Raw genomic sequence first — 22,567 nt, 5'->3', positions numbered from 1 at the left:
TGAACGCGTTCATATTTTGGGGCGAACGTGAACTGAACGTACTGTATTTCCGCTCGATGAACGTAATTGAGAACGCGTTCATTCTCAGCGCTGTATAACGGCGTTCAAAAGTGCGTTCATTCTCAGCACTGTATTATAACGGCGTTCAAAAGTCTGCCAGATTTCATATGCCTTTCAGCCGAAACCCCAGTTAAAACACACAGTAAACAGGCTTCAAAATAATGCGGAAAACCACCCAATCTGGCAACAGCAAGCTGCCTGTGACGCGTACGCGCCTGTCACCCGTGGCTGTCGCACTAAAATATAAATATACTAAATATATCAGACTCCTCACAACAAACAGTGTGGAACCGCGGAACCGGCGAGCATTGAATGAATGAATGAATTAGTATGGACGAAGCCGAGAGCAGCTGGAGCAGCACTCGCTCAGAGTGAGACTCTACGGCAGGGGTGGGGAACCTCCGGCCTCCGGGCCGTATACGGCGTGTACGGCCCTCGAGGTAATTTATAAACACACGCAAAAAATAAAAAAATGAAAGAAATCTCGACCGCAAAAAAATTAAACAAGCGAGTGCCTGTTTTTCCTGGCCAAGGTCAGGGTCCTTGAACACAACACGAGCCTAACGTGTCATCACGTGCTATAGTTCTCGACTGACAGGGGTGCAGTTCTGACGGAGAGCACCAGAACGCCACTCCAGCACTTCAGAAATTGCAGTACCGATAAGTCCATACACATGCCGCAGTTTCTGCGTGTCTGTGTCTTTAGTTGAAAGCCCAGTGGCGATCTGCTCATCTGTCATACTGATCAGACAGTCAATAACTGTGTTGTTATCATTAGCATCTGGTTAGCTAGCTATGCTAACGAATATAAGAAGCTTTTTCTACAACCAGTGAGGTAAAGGCACATCTTTATATGATCATTATAGTTATAAAAAAATAAGAGAATACAGTAAACAGGTATAAAATACTATATGACAGTTATTAATAAAGAAGAATACAGTTTGAAAGGGTAGTGATTTGTCAAATATCCATAAATTAAAAGAAAATCTGCTTACAGTTGTGTTTGGGTGTTGAGAGATGTGTCCATAGATCTCCTAATGTTGCTCTCAAAGTGCACTAGATTGATGCTTTTAACTTCAACATTTAAAAAAAAATCTTCCCAGGGGAGCACGCCACACCCTGCACGTGCATGCATACGCGAGTCATGGTGAGATATCTGGATTAAGAGGTTGCTTTTTCTTTGCACAGAATGAAATGAATGGGCTGTGATTTTAGTTTGTTTAAGCAGAGGTCAATAACTTGTACGGCCCTCTGAGGATATTGTAAAAATTGAAATGGCCGTTGAGAGGAAAAAGGTTCCCCACCCCTGCTCTACGGCGTCGGCGTATGAGCATTTAAAAGAGTTTTACGTTAAAGTCAGTACTGACTCAGACGGAAAAAATCAAACGTTTGCCTGTAAACTGTGTCCGCCCGGTTTGAAAAAGCAAGTCCGTACATCGACGACGTCGACAACAAACCTTAAACGGCACATTGAGAATAAGCACACGACTAGCCTTTCACGGTATGTGCGAGTGGCGAATAAAAAAGAGAGCCAAAACAGATCCACTACCACCCAAATCCCATTGACATCGTACAGGAGACAAATAATAGCTCGCAGCAACGTATTGAAAAAAGAACTATAAACTATAAATTAGTTCATTTTTGAAACCATGAACTTTAGTTCAACATTTTGAATTATGAACTATGAACTGAACTAGTTCATTTTAAAATGTGTGAACTGTGAACTGAACTAGTTCATGTAGAAAGTGAACTTTCCCAACACTGCCTGCACCAAACTCCAATGGCTCCTCCGCCCACCCCCAGTCCATCTCCAACAATCAGGTACGAGCAGGTGACGGCCCCCCCCAGAAGCAGCAGCCGCCCCCCCAAGCCGCTCCTCCTCCCTCCTCCCCACGCTGAGGAGGAGAGTGTCCGCAGACGCTAAGCAACGACAGGAAATATGTAGTACAAGCTTTTAAAAAGGTTTTGCCTTTTTAAAAGCTTGTGCTACATTTTTAATGGTCCTTATGACTATTAAAATATAAAATTATTTTTCTTTTTTTCTTTTGAAAAAAGACGCCTGCGTCGGACCACCCTCTTGCCTGCGAGCAGCCAGGGACGTCTCCTGTGTCTGCGCACGGGGCAAGCGGCTTGTCTCCGTTTGCTTGGCATCATCAAAAAACATAAACTCTGTGGAGGAACGAGGGGTCTATTTGCAAACTTTCAGGAGAGGCTCTATGATGTCACCGATGATGTCATCACATTCCACATGACACATCCCAGTCTTTTAAGCATTTTAAATGACATCATCGGCAATGACATCATCGGCAACGTCATGTAGAATGTGATGACATCATCGGTGACATCATAGAGCCTCTCCAGAAAGTTTGCAAATAGACCCCCCGTTCCTCCACAAAGTTTACGTTTTTTGACGATGCCAAGCAAACGCAGACAAGCCGCTCGCCCCGTGCGCAGACGCAGAAGACCTCAGAAGAAGTCCCTGGCTGCTCGCAGACGCAAGAGAGTGGTCCGACGCAGGCGCTAAGCAACGACAGGAAATATGTAGCACAAGCTTTTAAAAAGGTTTTCCTTTTTAAAAGCTTGTGCTACATTTTAATGGTCCTTATGACTATTGTAAACCTTTAGGTTGAGGCTCAGCATGAGGATATGAGGAAATGTTAAAAACTAAACGTATTTAACACAAGTATGCTACTTTAAATATTCATTTTGAGCATGTATTCATGATAACCTAACATAAGCAAGATATACTTTCATTCAAAACTGAGAAGACGCCCAATGATGCAACACTTTACAAAATCAAGCCAACATAATAAGATATTCATGGTTTTAAAGAAAGAAAATGTATATGTTTTAATTTTTCTCCAATTGATTTTGCTTTTCTCCAGACGGCCAGCCCTGCACCCAGTGATGTACCTGAACGAGTTCAATGAACGATCGTTCATGAACGCGTTCATATTTTGGGCGAACGTGAACTGAACGTACTGTATTTCCGCTCGATGAACGTAATTGAGAATGCGTTCATTCTCAGCGCTGTATAACGGCGTTCAAAAGTGCGTTCATTCTCAGCACTGTATTATAACGGCGTTCAAAAGTGTGCCAGATTTCATATGCCTTTCAGCCGAAACCCCAGTTAAAACACACAGTAAACAGGCTTCAAAATAATGCGGAAAACCACCCAATCTGGCAACAGCAAGCTGCCTGTGACGCGTACGCGCCTGTCACCCGTGGCTGTCGCACTAAAATATAAATATACTAAATATATCAGACTCCTCACAACAAACAGTGTGGAACCGCGGAACCGGCGAGCATTGAATGAATGAATGAATTAGTATGGACGAAGCCGAGAGCTCAGAGTGAGACTCTACGGCAGGGGTGGGGAACCTCCGGCCTCCGGGCCGTATACGGCGTGTACGGCCCTCGAGGTAATTTATAAACACACGCAAAAAATAAAAAAATGAAAGAAATCTCGACCGCAAAAAAATTAAACAAGCGAGTGCCTGTTTTTCCTGGCCAAGGTCAGGGTCCTTGAACACAACACGAGCCTAACGTGTCATCACGTGCTATAGTTCTCGACTGACAGGGGTGCAGTTCTGACGGAGAGCACCAGAACGCCACTCCAGCACTTCAGAAATTGCAGTACCGATAAGTCCATACACATGCCGCAGTTTCTGCGTGTCTGTGTCTTTAGTTGAAAGCCCAGTGGCGATCTGCTCATCTGTCATACTGATCAGACAGTCAATAACTGTGTTGTTATCATTAGCATCTGGTTAGCTAGCTATGCTAACGAATATAAGAAGCTTTTTCTACAACCAGTGAGGTAAAGGCACATCTTTATATGATCATTATAGTTATAAAAAAATAAGAGAATACAGTAAACAGGTATAAAATACTATATGACAGTTATTAATAAAGAAGAATACAGTTTGAAAGGGTAGTGATTTGTCAAATATCCATAAATTAAAAGAAAATCTGCTTACAGTTGTGTTTGGGTGTTGAGAGATGTGTCCATAGATCTCCTAATGTTGCTCTCAAAGTGCACTAGATTGATGCTTTTAACTTCAACATTTAAAAAAAAATCTTCCCAGGGGAGCACGCCACACCCTGCACGTGCATGCATACGCGAGTCATGGTGAGATATCTGGATTAAGAGGTTGCTTTTTCTTTGCACAGAATGAAATGAATGGGCTGTGATTTTAGTTTGTTTAAGCAGAGGTCAATAACTTGTACGGCCCTCTGAGGATATTGTAAAAATTGAAATGGCCGTTGAGAGGAAAAAGGTTCCCCACCCCTGCTCTACGGCGTCGGCGTATGAGCATTTAAAAGAGTTTTACGTTAAAGTCAGTACTGACTCAGACGGAAAAAATCAAACGTTTGCCTGTAAACTGTGTCCGCCCGGTTTGAAAAAGCAAGTCCGTACATCGACGACGTCGACAACAAACCTTAAACGGCACATTGAGAATAAGCACACGACTAGCCTTTCACGGTATGTGCGAGTGGCGAATAAAAAAGAGAGCCAAAACAGATCCACTACCACCCAAATCCCATTGACATCGTACAGGAGACAAATAATAGCTCGCAGCAACGTATTGAAAAAAGAACTATAAACTATAAATTAGTTCATTTTTGAAACCATGAACTTTAGTTCAACATTTTGAATTATGAACTATGAACTGAACTAGTTCATTTTAAAATGTGTGAACTGTGAACTGAACTAGTTCATGTAGAAAGTGAACTTTCCCAACACTGCCTGCACCAAACTCCAATGGCTCCTCCGCCCACCCCCAGTCCATCTCCAACAATCAGGTACGAGCAGGTGACGGCCCCCCCCAGAAGCAGCAGCCGCCCCCCCAAGCCGCTCCTCCTCCCTCCTCCCCACGCTGAGGAGGAGAGTGTCCGCAGACGCTAAGCAACGACAGGAAATATGTAGTACAAGCTTTTAAAAAGGTTTTGCCTTTTTAAAAGCTTGTGCTACATTTTTAATGGTCCTTATGACTATTAAAATATAAAATTATTTTTCTTTTTTTCTTTTGAAAAAAGACGCCTGCGTCGGACCACCCTCTTGCCTGCGAGCAGCCAGGGACGTCTCCTGTGTCTGCGCACGGGGCAAGCGGCTTGTCTCCGTTTGCTTGGCATCATCAAAAAACATAAACTCTGTGGAGGAACGAGGGGTCTATTTGCAAACTTTCAGGAGAGGCTCTATGATGTCACCGATGATGTCATCACATTCCACATGACACATCCCAGTCTTTTAAGCATTTTAAATGACATCATCGGCAATGACATCATCGGCAACGTCATGTAGAATGTGATGACATCATCGGTGACATCATAGAGCCTCTCCAGAAAGTTTGCAAATAGACCCCCCGTTCCTCCACAAAGTTTACGTTTTTTGACGATGCCAAGCAAACGCAGACAAGCCGCTCGCCCCGTGCGCAGACGCAGAAGACCTCAGAAGAAGTCCCTGGCTGCTCGCAGACGCAAGAGAGTGGTCCGACGCAGGCGCTAAGCAACGACAGGAAATATGTAGCACAAGCTTTTAAAAAGGTTTTCCTTTTTAAAAGCTTGTGCTACATTTTAATGGTCCTTATGACTATTGTAAACCTTTAGGTTGAGGCTCAGCATGAGGATATGAGGAAATGTTAAAAACTAAACGTATTTAACACAAGTATGCTACTTTAAATATTCATTTTGAGCATGTATTCATGATAACCTAACATAAGCAAGATATACTTTCATTCAAAACTGAGAAGACGCCCAATGATGCAACACTTTACAAAATCAAGCCAACATAATAAGATATTCATGGTTTTAAAGAAAGAAAATGTATATGTTTTAATTTTTCTCCAATTGATTTTGCTTTTCTCCAGACGGCCAGCCCTGCACCCAGTGATGTACCTGAACGAGTTCAATGAACGATCGTTCATGAACGCGTTCATATTTTGGGCGAACGTGAACTGAACGTACTGTATTTCCGCTCGATGAACGTAATTGAGAATGCGTTCATTCTCAGCGCTGTATAACGGCGTTCAAAAGTGCGTTCATTCTCAGCACTGTATTATAACGGCGTTCAAAAGTGTGCCAGATTTCATATGCCTTTCAGCCGAAACCCCAGTTAAAACACACAGTAAACAGGCTTCAAAATAATGCGGAAAACCACCCAATCTGGCAACAGCAAGCTGCCTGTGACGCGTACGCGCCTGTCACCCGTGGCTGTCGCACTAAAATATAAATATACTAAATATATCAGACTCCTCACAACAAACAGTGTGGAACCGCGGAACCGGCGAGCATTGAATGAATGAATGAATTAGTATGGACGAAGCCGAGAGCAGCTGGAGCAGCACTCGCTCAGAGTGAGACTCTACGGCAGGGGTGGGGAACCTCCGGCCTCCGGGCCGTATACGGCGTGTACGGCCCTCGAGGTAATTTATAAACACACGCAAAAAATGAAAGAAATCTCGACCGCAAAAAAATTAAACAAGCGAGTGCCTGTTTTTCCTGGCCAAGGTCAGGGTCCTTGAACACAACACGAGCCTAACGTGTCATCACGTGCTATATGTCTCGACTGACAGGGGTGCAGTTCTGACGGAGAGCACCAGAACGCCACTCCAGGACTTCAGAAATTGCAGTACCGATAAGTCCATACACATGCCGCAGTTTCTGCGTGGCTGTGTCTTTAGTTGAAAGCCCAGTGGCGATCTGCTCATCTGTCATACTGATCAGACAGTCAATAACTGTGTTGTTATCATTAGCATCTGGTTAGCTAGCTATGCTAACGAATATAAGAAGCTTTTTCTACAACCAGTGAGGTAAAGGCACATCTTTATATGATCATTATAGTTATAAAAAAATAAGAGAATAAAGTAAACAGGTATAAAATACTATATGACAGTTATTAATAAAGAAGAATACAGTTTGAAAGGGGAGTGATTTGTCAAATATCCATAAATTAAAAGAAAATCTGCTTACAGTTGTGTTTGGGTGTTGAGAGATGTGTCCATAGATCTCCTAATGTTGCTCTCAAAGTTAACTTTTAACTTCAACATTTAAAAAAAAATCTTCCCAGGGGAGCACGCCACACCCTGCACGTGCATGCATACGCGAGTCATGGTGAGATATCTGGATTAAGAGGTTGCTTTTTCTTTGCACAGAATGAAATGAATGGGCTGTGATTTTAGTTTGTTTAAGCAGAGGTCAATAACTTGTACGGCCCTCTGAGGATATTGTAAAAATTGAAATGGCCCTTGAGAGGAAAAAGGTTCCCCACCCCTGCTCTACGGCGTCGGCGTATGAGCATTTAAAAGAGTTTTACGTTAAAGTCAGTACTGACGCAGACGGAAAAAATCAAACGTTTGCCTGTAAACTGTGTCCGCCCGGTTTGAAAAAGCAAGTCCGTACATCGACGACGTCGACAACAAACCTTAAACGGCACATTGAGAATAAGCACACGACTAGCCTTTCACGGTATGTGTGAGTGGCGAATAAAAAAGAGAGCCAAAACAGATCCACTACCACCCAAATCCCATTGACATCGTACAGGAGACAAATAATAGCTCGCAGCAACGTATTGAAAAAAGAACTATAAACTATAAATTAGTTCATTTTTGAAACCATGAACTTTAGTTCAACATTTTGAATTATGAACTGAACTAGTTCATTTTAAAATGTGTGAACTGTGAACTGAACTAGTTCATGTAGAAAGTGAACTTTCCCAACACTGGAGACACCATCCGTTGCGATGAGATTTTATGGCAAGACCCAATCGAACTAAAATGTGTAGGCCTAAACATGATCCTGTCGCCTCAGATGTCCTTTATTTTAATAGTAATTTATCGACCACCTTCCTCAAATGTTAGCTTCTATGATCAATTCAAGAAGGTTTTATGTCAATGTGATTTTAAGAAAGAGGTAATTGTAATGGGTGACTTAAATTTGAATTGGGAAGATAAGTCATCAAGGAAGAAGCTTAAGCAAATTACTGATAGTTTTAAATTTGACTCAAATCGTTAAAGGCCCAACGCGAATAACAAACAGCACCAGTACCCAGCTTGACCTAATTTTAACAAATAGACCTGAAAGGATTACAAAATCATACAATATGGTAACTGGGCTGTCAGACCACAATATGGTGCTGGTATCTAGAAAACTAACTGGAAATCGGTTCACTGCGTATGCAGGTAATAAAGAATCCTTTGGCATCCCAAAAACCAAGCAAGAAGACTTCTAGTACTTGAAAATGATTTAGAAGTAACCAGTCAAAACTTTACAGGAAAACTACAGGCCACAATCAATGAATTTTCAATCATGATAAAACATAAAAATAAGAAACAGACTCTCCCCTGGATGAACGGACATGTCAGAAATGTAATGAAGCAACGGGACAGTGCCTTAAAAACTGCCATAAAATCAAAGATGTCCCATTATAGACATATATTTGCAGGGCTAAGAAACAAGGCAACAAGGGAACTGAGAAAAGCAAAAGCAGACTTCTTTATCACAATTATTGAAAATGCTCAGGGCAACTCAAAAGCTATATGGAGCCAAATAAAACATGTAACTGGTCAAAACACTACGACAGCCAAGCCAATTGAATTGAGGGTTGAGGGCACAACTCTGCAATGCCCAGCTGATGTGGCAACTACACTCAATTATTATTTTGTTGAGTCAGTGGCTACCATAGCCAGTAGCTCAGGAAGTTAATGCACTCCTGACTGTCAACACTAGCGAACCAGCAGCTGTTCTAAAGTCAGTGTCTGAGACAGAGGTTGCGGAAGTAATTGCCAATCTGAAATCCTCAAGGGCTAAGGATATCTACGGTATGGACACATTCATTCTGAAAGACATTAACTCCTCAATTGTTAAGCCACTAACGCATATAATTAATATTGGAATCAATCAAGGGAGTTTTCCCAATCAATGGAAGCCTGCTGTTGTGGTCCCGTTATTCAAAGGTGGGGACCCTCTCATGACATCCAACTATAGGCCCATCAGTATCTTACCCATAGTATCCAAGGTATTTGAGAAATTGATTGCCAAACAAATCATCAATAGCCGCGTTCACACTGCGGTACTTTTCCCACAAAGGTTCATGCGAACTTAGTTCATGATCGCGTTCACACCAAAAAGAGCCGGTACTAAAAGTAGTTCATGCAAACCTTTTTACCCCCTCAAAAGTCCCTGCTAGAGAGCAGGGACTTTCGAGCGGCTCTTTTTTGAGAAAAGAGCTATATTTCTGATTGGCTGGGCGGATTGCAAACCACGCCCCGTAAAACTCCCAAAAAGTTTTGTGAAGCCGCCATTTTATTATCCTCGCATTAGCATTATTAGCATTAGCATTAGCCCAGCGCAGAAACGCAGAGAGACTAACTTATGGCAACACAAAATAAAACATGGGAGCGGTGGAGATGAGGAGGTGTCGGCGTTCTGGCGATTTACTCGGAAGGCTTCAGTAGAAGCTGCTGGGACTCCCAGCAGCTTCTACTGAAGCCAGTCCCCAACTCCGGGGACTTCCGGCCGGGGACTTTGGGCGGCAGTATACGCCGTGAAGTGGTTGGCGGCCTGCCAGTAAACCCAAAGCAGAAGAAGAAGAAGAAGTGACGTCAGCGGCTTCATTTGCCTAATCCACCCCCAGGGACTTTTTCTGGTGTGAACGCGATCTGTACTTAGTTCATGCGAACTAAAGAGTTCGCATGAACTAAGTTCGCATGAACCTTTGTGGGAAAAGTACCGCAGTGTGAACGCAACAGCTCCTTTCCACTGCATCCAATGCAATTTGGATTCAGGGCTAATCACTCAACAGAAACAGCAACATGCTTCTTCATGGAGAAAGTTAAGGCATCAATGGACAGGCGTGGGGTTGTGGGGGCCGTGTTCCTTGACTTACGGAAAGCTTTTGACACTGTTAACCACAACATCTTATTGCAAAAAATACTCAACTTAAATTTTTCTATAGAATTCACCAACCTCTTTCATTCGTATCTTTCATCCCGCTCCCAATGTGTTCAAATTGAGAACCATAAGTCTAGTGCACTATGTTTGTCAACTGGAGTACCGCAGGGCTCTATATTGGGCCCAATCCTGTTTAGTATGTACATAAATGATCTGCCTTCTGTGTGTGGAGATTGTGATGTATTGATGTATGCTGATGATACAGTTGTTTTTACTCATGGCAAAACCGCGGAAGAGGCTGCTACCAAGGTCACTGATGTGTTGAAAAATATTACATCCTGGCTTAACAATAATTGTTTGCAACCAAATGTCTCAAAGACAGTGTGTATGTTCTTCTCCAAGGGCCACAGCATTATAACAGAACAAGATGTTTTCTTTTCTGGGAGGAGACTTCAGGTTGTCTCGGAGTACAAGTACCTAGGAGTACATATTGACACAAACCTCAATTTCAAAACCCATATCAAAAAGGTCTGCAATAAAGTAAAGTTCAATCTGTCAAATTACAGATACATTAGAAACTTCCTATCATCTGCAGCAGCTAAGCTATACTTTCACTCAATGGTCCTCTCCCACATCAACTACTGTCTGATCAGCTGGTCTAATGCACACTCTACAGCCCTAAAACCACTGGAATCGCTGTATAAACAAGCACTCAAAACACTAGACAAAAAGCCATTCCGGTATCATCATTGTCACATAGTTAAAAAGTATAATCTGTTCAGCTGGGAAAATCTCATAGTTTACAAAAACATCTGCTTAGTTTATAAGATCACTCGTGGGTTGGCTCTTCCTCCTCTGGCTGGCTTTATCAGCCAAAAGTCCACCTCAACCAGGGTTACTAGAGGTGCGGCTAGGGGAGACTGCACCATCCCATTTAGGAAAAGCGCATTCAGCCAGGCTGTCTTTTCATTCCACGCATCCCATCAATGGAATTCAATACCACAACCAATAAGAGAATCCTCATCCTACTACACATTCAAGCACAGTGTTAAAAAATGGCTCATTAATAATCAACAGTGTCAGCACTGATGTGTGGGTGTAGGTGTGTGTATTGTAAATGTTTTATTTATTTATTATCGTAACATGCTTCTATCTGTATTCAGTGATGTAATCTATTGTAAATGTGTACAATGGTATAACAATGTTGTGGTATTTTTATTATTGCTTTTAGGATGTCTATCACCATCTGGCAAAGGGACTATCGATGAAAACTAGCCTTTTGGCTAATTCGAGTACTTTTACATGTTTTTAATATGTTGATTAATGTACACTGTCCCTTGTTTTAAATAAATCAATTCAATTCCATTCAATATTACCGGCCATGGTATGAGGTATTCGTGCTATTTTAAAAGGATATTTTCATGTAAGCAATGGCATACGCCTATAATATTGGCATAAATCAGAAACAGGGGCTGCCTCACTTGCCGTGTCCCGCTCCCCTAAACTGACACGACCGTTAATCTAATACAATTATAAACTGCAAACATTGCGTCCAGGCAGCAGCTGGATTCAGTAACATTAGACATCATCTCTCTGGTATCCGTTGATATAAAGTGATCGCAGATTGGCGGCTTGGGAAAACATGAGCTGCTTTCAAACGTCAAGGTATGAATCATTATTGGTATTGAAGTTTACACAGTTTTCAAATGGGTTACTGGTACTGCTGTTGGGAAACCACAGACGGGAAGGTCACCTAGTGCAAACAAATATGTTGTTGAGTCTACGACTTTAACGCCAAATGAGTGCAGCGGGTTAAGGACGTTTATGATTCACTCTCAAACCAACAAAACTCAAATGTTAACTCTCAAATGTTAGCACTGTTTTGTTCTCCTCCACCATCTTTGTAAAATATCTGGTTCTCTGCTCTACTTTCAATGTTTTTGTTTTTTATTTCAACCGCTGGCAGCTACTACAACAATGCATGACAGCAGAACATTGTGTTCCAGGGAACAGTACGCTCAAGTGGACACCGAACTTGGAAATAAAAGCAGAAAACACCAATTAATTTAGTTTTTGCAACCACGAGTAAAGTGATGTCACCCCACACTTCTGCACGGCAGCAGTTAAAGGCGAAAACCTTTTGAGACGTAGAAAAATATACACATTCTCACATGCTTTTCCATTTGTTTTACAGCTTCTCACTAATGACCGTCGAGAAGAGCTAGGAATCGTTCCAGAAGCAATAACATCAGTGTCCTCTGGAAAGAGTGGAACGTCAAGAAAAGGACGTAGTGAAAAAACAAACACGCACATGTTTAGGTTGGTTTGTTTACGAGTGCGGTAAGAGCAAAGACAGACTACCTGCACCTTGGCCTCGAAGGAGCCATCATTTACCCTTTGGTATAAATAACGAACACACACACACACACACACACACACACACACACACACACACACATAAACACCACCCACCAGTCAATCACATTTTCCATCTTTTTCCTGATGACATAAACCAAAGGTGTGTGTGTGTGTGTGTGTGTGTGTGTGTGTGTGTGTGTGTGTGTGTGTGTGTGTGTGTGTGTGTGTGTGTGTGTGTGTGTGTGTGTGTGTGTGTTGCATACCAACCCATTGGTGCCTCGTATGCCATTACCCACCTTCCTCCCTACACAAACAAAAAATGTCTTCCAATATTTTTGGACAGGAATTTATTCTTCCTTTTTTTTTTACGGTGGCCAAACTGTCTCGTAATCCCACTCATGTCCTGTCCAACACATCAGTCATCACCGTGGAAAAAGCTTTTAGTCACAAAACAACCTGGAAAAGTAAACAGGGCAATTAGAAGGAAAAGGGGGAAGACAGAATTCCCAGAAAGCTTTGCATCAAAACAGGTTTTGTCCTGACTCTGACCTGTGAGATGTCTGTCTGGAGTGTGTTGATGTGTACGCTTGTTTTTGTGTTTAGACGCGTGAGTAACTGGAGAAACTCCGATAAGTGTCAGCTGCCAGTCACACACTTTAATCCGAAGCACATGAGGATAATATAGTCCTCAGAGTGCAAGTACAAGTAAAATGTCCTCCTCTGTCCCCCGAGTGTTCACACGAAACCTTTCCAAGGTTAAAAAGTCATTTAGTCCGTCTCCGTCCGTCACAGCTGCAGCACTCGGCCTCGCTCCAGCTCTCCCCTCACACTTGGCAAATTGATACGGCCGAGGCCAAATCCAAACAAAGACACCCGGATGTAGGGCACGAATTGTGGTTCCTGCGTCCTTCAGATAAATGACTCCCCACAGAAACATACCAGGAGAAATTCCTGACCACATCAATCGCTTCGCCTTTTTTGCTTTTGCAGCAGTATTTTCTCAACATATGCAAGCAGATTAAAGCATGCGGCGGATTGGGCATGACTGGTCTGTCATTCGGGTAATCACAACCTTCTGGACAGGAATATAGAAAAAGGGAAGGCAATGCTCGGCCTTGTTTAATATTTCCCATGCTTCTCTATACATAATGTACTTTAACCACCCTCCCCATGCTTTGGCACGCAAACCTGATCCCAAGACGGTTCAAAATGATTAGCCAAAGTGTGTGACAGACGACAGAAAATGACTGTGTGTGCATGTGGAAGAATATATGAGCTGCCTTTCCTATAGAGGGCAGTTTTTTGTGGCGTAGAGCCAGATTGTAGAGACCTCAAAAGTTTTCTAAGACCCGGCACTGAGTGATTGATAACCTGACATGTTGACCTGAGGAACTGAGTGTCTGAGCAGCAGCTGCAGGCACAACGAGACCCTTTTACCGGCACACCAGACAAAGAAAGTGCACAAAAAACCACCCACCCACACAAGGATGCACACGGCATCACGCAGAGAAAGACGCCACCAGGGACTCTCCCTATCAGAGCAGCACCTTGTGACCTCTAAGTAAGGTAAAAGCTATAATAATTGACATTACTGTCAATGGAGACATGTTTCCAAACAACGGCTTTGTGAGTGGAGACAGCTCGCTCCATTACCTCCGCCTGTCTCCGAGATGGAGAGCCTGAGTGACGAACAACCGCTCTTAGCTTCCTTCCTCTGTGCCTGATCATGGCATAACAAACAAAACCAAGGCACACTAATACATGTTCTGGCCTGTCCATCACTTAACTCATTCCATCTCTAAGGAAAGCTGATACTTATCGTGGATAACTGAAAGCAAATTAAAATGCTACCTTTCTATTTAGCAATGATGATTTTGTGGCATAATTACAAAGCAACCAAACCAAGACAGAAGGTCTCCACTTCTAATGATTGATTTATCTCGGGATTATTGGATACACTGAGCAGCTGATTGGCTAGAAATCCACTATATAGGTATTTATGAGAAAGGAACAACAAGTCTCCTATCAACTCCAAACTCGAAGAGCTATATCAGAAAGTCATGAATATAATCCAGGGTCATTGAGTGAAGTCCCATCCCAAAGCTCTAGCTGCTCAGGTATCGCTGTGTGCTGACAGATTGACGGGCAGACGGCCTTTTAGCATGCAGCTGGAAACACAGAAAGACAGGAACGCACGCTCTCTTTCGCTTTCTAACAGGCCGGGGGCAGGAAAACATGCCGACTGTTCCATCTTGCTTGGGTTTTGTTTTAGTACGGTGGTGAAAGATGTGTAGAAGATGGGGCATAACACGAGATGGAAAGGTGATTGAGGCAGCACGGAAGGAATGAGAGAGAGAATGACATCTTCAGCAGGAAAGAGGAGCGGCGCATATGTTTTGGAAATAAAGAAAAGGAATGTGAGTGTTTCAGGTTTGTATCTTGTGCCTCTACGGTGACATGGAAACCCCAAAGATCTATAAGAGCGCCTCTTTAAAAGTAATGCATGTAATGCTTGAAAAACAGGCTCTGCTTCCTACCTGTTTTGTTTCGTCCACTGCAAAACATTTAAATGCTTTTTGCAACCCTGCCCGGTCTGATTTAGACCCGTAGTGATTTAGGGTGAAGCGTCCGACCACAAGAGCACTTAAGGGATCTTTTCTTTCTGATTGTTCCGATTAACGGATTTACATTAGTATCTTTTACTTTAGCAGTTGATACAGAGTCATTTACTCGGATTAATGTTAAGCTGTTCCCACGAATCTCTGACTATCTCCCTCTGCTGCCACATATAATGCATTTAGACAATAAAATACATTTTTAGGTTTAGGTAGCTACAGTTAATTGAAATCTCTCTTCTATTCTTATGTCGGTTTAAAACACGTCTTATTAGCCCTTTGCAAGACATGTGAATGTCAACAGGGTCTATGCTGATGCTTGTAAGTATACCTAGCATATATTTGTTTTGTCTACCTGTTTCAGAAATCTGCCTAAACTCATAAAGTATAAATCAGCCCCGTCGGACATGTCGTAGATAAGTACATGTATCAGGTGTGTGAAACAAATCCAGGAGAGAAAGCACAGCCTGAGGCAGATCCTCGTTCTCCGTATCTCCAGAAAAGAACATAAAGCAAATACCTCAGAGGGCATTTGACTCATTAAGTGTCTTTATCAAGTTTCAGCAGGCTCTTAAGTTTGAGCCGTATAAAAAGCTATAAGACGTCGAGGAATTCAGATCGTCCGACTGTCACACAGGGAGAAAGTCGGGTGATTTATTTTGACATTAATCAACAGCCTTCAGGGGCGGGAAAGAGGTGACTGCAGGGCTGTATTTCTGTCAACCTGCTGGAAAACGTCCGCCCATATTCTAGTAAAGGTCGGGGTCAAGTGTCAGGGCTGTCTCAGTCTGGATGCACGGCTCTCAGGAATCTTATCCGTTTTTAAAGTGTTCTGCATGATTGAGATTCAACAGGAAAACGACTTCTAGGCCCCTCCGGCAGCGGCTCAGTCAGTAGGGGATTGGGCTGGGAGCCGTAGGGGTCGCCGGTTCAAGTCCCCGACCAGACCTAAATATGGAGTGTGGACAGGTCCCAGTTCACCTCCTGCCCTGCCGTGGTGCCCTTGAGCAAGGCACCGGACACCCCCCTTCCCCCCTCACTCCCCGGGCGCTGTGCAATAGCTGCCAGTCACTGCTCCCAGTACTAGACTCCTGGTACTAGGATGGGTTAAAAGCAGAGAACACATTTCACTGTGTGTGCTCTGCATGTGTGACCATTAAAGAGGGGTTCATCCCTCCCAATATAAAATAGATATTATGCTCATTTTCAGGTATTTCTGCAGACTCTTTACATGCACACAAAACTATACACGACGGGAAAGGGAAAACCCCAAAAAGCGTAATAGGGCCTCTTTAACAGTACACAGGGCTATGCCAGTTTCCCCCGTCCATCCATCCATCTTCTCCCGCTTATCCGTGGTCGGGTCGCGGGGGTAGCAGTTCCAGCAGAGAGCCCCAAACTTTCTTTTCCCTGGCGACATCAACCAGCTCTGACTGGGGGATCCCAAGGCGCTCCCAGGCCAGCGAAGAGATATAATCCCTCCACCTGGTCCTAGGTCTACCCCTTGGTCTCTTCCCAGCTGGACGTGCCTGGAACACCTCCCTAGGGAGGCGCCCAGGTGGCATCCTAACTAGGTGCCCGAACCACCTCAACTGGCTTCTTTCGACGCGAAGGAGGAGCGGCTCAACTCCGAGTCCCTCCCTGATGACCGAACTTCTCACCTTATCTCTAAGGGAGACACCAGCCACCCGGCGGAGGAAACCCATCTCGGCCGCTTGTATCCGCGATCTCGTTCTTTCGGTCATGACCCATCCTTCATGACCATAGGTGAGGGTAGGAACGAAAATGGCCCGGTAGACAGAGAGCTTTGCCTTCTGACTCAGCTCCCTTTTCGTCACAACGGTGCGGTAAAGCGACTGCAATACCGCTCCCGCTGCTCCGATTCTCCGGCCCATCTCACGCTCCATTGTTCCCTCACTCGAGAACAAGACCCCGAGATACTTGAACTCCTTCACTTGGGGTAAGGACTCATTCCCTACTTGGAGTGGACAGTCCATCGGTTTCCTGCTGAGAACCATGGCCTCAGATTTGGAGGTGCTGATCCTCATCCCAGCCGCTTCACACTCGGTTGCGAACCGATCCAGTGAGTGCTGAAGGTCGCAGACCGATGAAGCCATCAGAACCACATCATCTGCAAAAAGCAGTGGTGCAATCCTTACTCCACCGAACTGCAGACCCCCCCCCCCACGACTACGCCTCGAAATCCGATCCATGTATATTACAAACAGGATTGGTGACAAAGCGCAGCCCTGGCGGAGGCCAACCCTCACCGGAAATGGGTCCGACTTACTGCCGAGGACCCGGACACAGCTCTCGCTTTGGGAGTACAGAGATTGGATGGCCCTGAGTAGAGACCCCCTCACCCCATACTCCCGCAGCACCTCCCACAGTAACTCCCTGGGAACCCGGTCATACGCCTTCTCCAAGTCTACAAAACACATGTAGACCGGATAAGCGTACTCCCAGGCCCCCTCCAGGATCCTTGCGAGAGTAAAAAGCTGATCCGTCGTTCCACGACCAGGACGGAATCCGCATTGTTCCTCCTCAATCTGAGGTTCGACAATCGGCCTGACCCTCCTTTCAAGTACCTTGGAGTAAACTTTCCCGGGGAGGCTGAGTAGTGTGATGCCTCTGTAATTGGCACACACCCTCTGATCCCCCTTTTTGAAAAGGGGGACCACCACCCCGGTCTGCCACTCCTTCGGCACTGTTTCCGACTTCCACGCAACGTTGATGAGACGTGTCAACCATGACAGTCCCTCAACACCCAGAGCCTTCAGCATTTCCGGGCGGATCTCATCCACCCCCGGGGCTTTGCCACTGTGGAGTTGTTTGACGACCTCAGTGACCTCCCACCGGGAGATTGGTGTTGATCCCCCGTCATACTCCAGCTCTGCCTCTAACATAGAGGGCGGAGTTGTCGGGTTCAGGAGTTCCTCAAAGTGTTCCTTCCAACGCCCCAACACTCCATCAGTTGAGGTCAACAACGTCCCATCCTTACTGTACACAGCTTGGATGGTTCCCTGCTTCCCCCTCCTGAGGTGTCGGACAGTTTTCCAGAACAACTTTGGTGCCGCCCGAAAGTCCTTCTCCATGTCTTCTCCGAACTTCTCCCACACCCGCTGCTTTGCCTCGGCCACGGATGAGGCTGCTGCCCTTCGGGCCTGTCGGTACCTTGCAACTGCCTCGGGAGTCCCCCGGGATAACAAATCCCTGAAGGCCTCCTTCTTCAGTCGGACGGCTTCCCTGACCACCGGTGTCCACCAGGAGGTTCGAGGGTTACCGCCCCTTGAGGCACCTAGGACCTTGAGACCACAGCTCCCCACCGCGGCTTCGGCAATAGAGGCTTTGAACACCGACCACTCTGGTTCAATGTCCCCAACCTCCACAGGAATGCCCGAAAAGCTTCCCCCGTTCCCACTCTTAATGCTAAGCTAACCACTTACTGCTTCCTGTTCAATATTAACCCTTAACTTTCCTTTATGATCCTGGACAGTTTCTGTTGTCCATGATGATGATGCCAGACGTGGCCTTACACAACCTGTGCTAACCCGGTTTATCAGCCAACTAGAGCATCGCCCAGTCTGTGAACTTTGCTCCATTAGCAGTCAGACTCGGGATCGAGCCCTCGGTCTGGAATAATCCGATATTCATTAACATCGACTAATGGAATGGAAAACGCGCTGAACCACGGCGGCTATGTTTGCACTTGAAACTGTAGCAGGGCTGCTTTAATTAAAATGTAGGAAATGTTGAGACGTTTTCCCTTTTTAGGTTGAGAGAAAAAGAGCGGTTCATTATTTCATTTCCAGCCTACCACCTGCTCCTATACAACACACACACTCTCACACACATCGACTTCCCTTCCTGGACCCCAGGCTCTTTGATCCTGTCTGCTGGTATGACTTGGCACATCTGGCACCGTGCCCCTGCTGCCCTCCCCTGCACGAGGAGGGGAGGAAAGGAGGGGAGTGGGAAAGGAAAGGGGATCAAGGGAGGGTTGTAACTTTGCACCTGCAGCACTTGGGACCCGTCTGGAGGCAGCTGATTGCAATGCGGGGAATGTACCTGGACATAGTTTCCCTACCCTCCCATATTTCTCTCTGTGTCTCTGCACACATGCATTTAAAGGTGTGTAACATCCACACACACACTCTTCACTTTAAATCCACCGTCCGCTCTCCCATAAAACCACAAAACACTTCTAAGTGGTCTCTCTTCCCAGAGTCCCTTGCAGCTCTGACATCACTTGCCGCCTGTTTTTACAGCTGCAGCTCCCTGTGCCAACACAGCCCAATCCTCACACTGCTGCACAGTGTGTGTGTGTGTGTGTGTGTGTGTGTGTGTGTGTGTGTGTGTGTGTGTGTGTGTGTGCGTGTGTGTGTGTGTGTGTGTGTGTGTGTGTGTGTGTGTGTGTGTGTGTGTGTGTGTGTGTGTGTGGGGGGGGGGGGGGATGTTTATGTCTGAGGGTCGTGTCACATGAGTAGCAAGGTGTCTTTGTTGGTAACAACAATACTTCCTATGCCAGGGTGTTTGTCTCTTCTCTATGCCCTTCACAATACTACTTTTCCTTTCTATAGAGCTTCTTGTAAACATGAAATGTAGATTAAATTAAATCAACACCTTTCAACAGTGCAGTCTGAAACAACAACAACAACAACAACAACAACAACAACAACAACAACAACACCACCACCACCACCAAACTATGGCCAATAAACCAATGCTTGCAAACATTTTAAGACAAAACGACTTGTTATCAATAACAGGGTATATGCAGGAATCCTGAAGTCACATTTAATACCTTTTAAGACCTTTTTTAAGACCCTTTCCATACATTTTAAGACCTCATCGCAATTTCGAGTTCTAACCGGTTACATTGGCGACACACTTTACCTCACATTGACTATATTGATTGTAAGATAGCTCAACTAAACAGAGTGCAGACAGACTACTGAAGCCTCCTCTCCACATGCAGTTCAACCTCTCTGTGGGTTTGGGTTAGGGTTAAGGCAGTATGCTGCTTTGTTGCTTCTGTACTCTGTGCTCTTTCATTCCAGTAAAACTCCTCAGAAACCATTAGAAACCAGTATTTGACCAATAAACAAAACAATTGACAAAACTATGAAATATATTAAACTTTGGTGAGCTTCAGCGGGGTAATGCCATATAGGAGCTCCCTCACAAATACCCAGGGGTTAAATTGGGCTGGGGCTGTCCGGGGCTAAGCCCGGCACATAGGACGATGCTCTGACGTCATCACCCTCACACATTTGTCATATGTTTACAAAAAACGATATAAATGTTAAGACTTTTCTCGTTCTTAATATAGACTATATTTAGGGTCGATATGTGTTGACCTTACTTTAAAATATCAGATCTCTGTGACCGGATATAGTTTGGCTTAGACCCCGGCCCCACGAGGACGCATACAGTAAAACACATACGCAAATGCAAAAAAGTCTTCCGTTCAAGCGCATTCGATTCATTAACGTGTCCGTTCACACTAGACCGCTGGAAATGCTGGAAACGCTGTAGTACATATGCCAGGCCTGTAAGTGGCGCTGCTGCCGCCACAAAATACACCAACAGCAGCGAAGAAGACCCCGGAGCATGGTTGCCCTTCTGTTTATTCTCCGCGTTGGACGGCGTGTTCTCCTGCTGTATATCTCTCAGGTAGTCCACCCGCCCATGGGACCCCGGAAGCGAAAAATTAACATTGAATTCAATGGAGAGAGAACACGTATCTTTTGATCCCGTTTGAATTGTGCCACGAACTACACATATGATGTTTGTCAATCTTAAACAATAAGTTCCATGTCAAAAAAGTCACATTTTGTCGTAAAACTGTTGAAATATACGACTATGAAAAATACGCGACTACAAAGACTACAAATCCCAAATCCCATTCTGGCTCGCATAAGTGATGTCACAGGCGATAATGCTCCAAGTGGTTGCGAGCGACTCGTAATTAAAGCGAAGAAGAAGATCTCATAACTGATTTATTCCCTCCAATAAATAAGAGATTGCTAAAAATAAATTCACTTTTACAAGATGCCTGTGTGCTTTGTACCAGGTTGCAATCACATAAGTGATCATACTTATAGATCATAGCTCGTTCTATCGCTTCCCGTCTGATGAAAGGACCAGGAGTCGCTGGATCAGAGATCTCAGGTAATACACATGTTGTGCATGGAACACAGTCAAGCTAGCTACATAGCTAGTAGCGAGCACGTTAGTTAGCATCACATTACTTAGCCTTGTCATTTGTATTAGCCTTAACATGAAGTGAACCCAAATGTTAAACAGTAAGAGTAGTCATGATGTTAAGTATTTTCTGAAACATTTGAAGAGGAGCCTATCGCCAGGTGCTAAGGGGGCGGGAGGTAGGCTAACGGCAGATTAGCATCTGCGATCTTTTCTACTTAATGCTATCTGCTCAAATGGTTAACATTGAACATTAAAAGATCAGGCAGTTCAGGGAGAGTCGAAGGAAGGAAGGCAGGCAGGCAGCTTTGCATGACATGTATTTATTTATAGAAGGACCATGCATACAAAAACATTAATCTCAGCAAAGAGAAGAGATGCAATATGCCAGATTATAGCTAATAGCTAATTTCCATCTGTGGTCCATTCTTCTGGACGTGTTTCATCGTGATGATAGTGAGTCAATCTGTTTGTTGGAAAGACAGTAGTTGAGTGATTACTGAGAGAACATTATTAAAAGAGATAATTATTCAAAGTGTTGTTACTTCAAAGTGTTGTTACTGACCTTTTTCTCTTTTGTTTCCTTTCCCTCACCTGTAACTGCTGAGACCCTGAGGAACATGCACACTGACCTGCTCTGGCAACCTGATTTCCACTGTACGTAATAGTATTTGGTTATGGTATATTATTTATATACATCAAAGGCACAATGCACCCCCCAGAGACACACATGTATTGAGTGTGATATTGTGCATAGGTCAAGTGAAATCATCTTTACATACTAGAAAACTGTAGGAGCGGCAACTTGTTTTGAAATTGAATTTTTAATATCCGATAATGAAGTTGATCCGTTTTCTTTATTCTTCTCTCTTCCCAGCTCCATCCATCACCGTGCTCTGTTCCTGCAGGTCCTGCTTGCTAATCAATGCTTTATTTTTTTACACAATTACAAATAAAGTCAATGTGTTGTATGACATGAAGTTGTGCTTCATTCTGAGTCGATAATACATTAATTCTGCCTTCAACTGCACAATGATTGTGGACTGCACCGACATCCATGTAGCTGCCCCCCAGTAAGATGAGCCAAGCAAAGAGGGTCAACATCATGCCCAAGGACATCCAGCTGGCCCGCCGCATCCGCGAGAGAGGGCTTAGACTGACCTGAGACCAGCACACCCAAACACAACGGCTCTTTTAAGAGCCACCTACAGTTTCAAAGAGTTGCAATCCTACGTTATTATAATTATTAAACTGGTTCATGTGTCACTTAGTTTACTGAACCGTGATGAAAGAAATGAGTGAGGTCGTGGTTTACTGAAGTTACAAAGACATTAATATATGAGTGACAGGTCAGTGTAAACACAAGCTTCTGTCAATTATGGATCACTCAAACTATTTATATAAAAATATGTAATAAAGTTCTAAAACAAGTATTAGGT

At 44.3% G+C, this 22,567-nt stretch overlaps 3 long non-coding RNA genes across 3 annotated transcripts; 1 reads left to right on the top strand and 2 right to left on the bottom strand.

The window, feature by feature from the left end:
* Positions 1-1,671: 1,671 nt before the first annotated feature.
* On the bottom strand, positions 1,672-3,365 carry LOC139435305 (uncharacterized). The gene is made up of 2 exons (XR_011644579.1): positions 2,287-3,365; positions 1,672-1,825 (listed from the first exon to the last, which is right to left on the bottom strand). It is a non-coding gene; the product is annotated as an uncharacterized lncRNA (long non-coding RNA).
* Positions 3,366-4,653: 1,288 nt separating this feature from the next.
* On the bottom strand, positions 4,654-6,439 carry LOC139435302 (uncharacterized). The gene is made up of 2 exons (XR_011644578.1): positions 5,269-6,439; positions 4,654-4,807 (listed from the first exon to the last, which is right to left on the bottom strand). It is a non-coding gene; the product is annotated as an uncharacterized lncRNA (long non-coding RNA).
* Positions 6,440-20,808: 14,369 nt separating this feature from the next.
* LOC139435299 (uncharacterized) lies at positions 20,809-22,104 on the top strand. Its single transcript, XR_011644577.1, has 2 exons — positions 20,809-21,785; positions 22,006-22,104. It is a non-coding gene; the product is annotated as an uncharacterized lncRNA (long non-coding RNA).
* Positions 22,105-22,567: the final 463 nt, after the last annotated feature.

Source organism: Pseudochaenichthys georgianus, chromosome 2 (assembly GCF_902827115.2).
Source record: "Pseudochaenichthys georgianus chromosome 2, fPseGeo1.2, whole genome shotgun sequence".
Classification (NCBI taxonomy): Eukaryota; Metazoa; Chordata; class Actinopteri; order Perciformes; family Channichthyidae; genus Pseudochaenichthys; species Pseudochaenichthys georgianus.
This window is presented reverse-complemented; position numbering and strand designations above follow the sequence as displayed.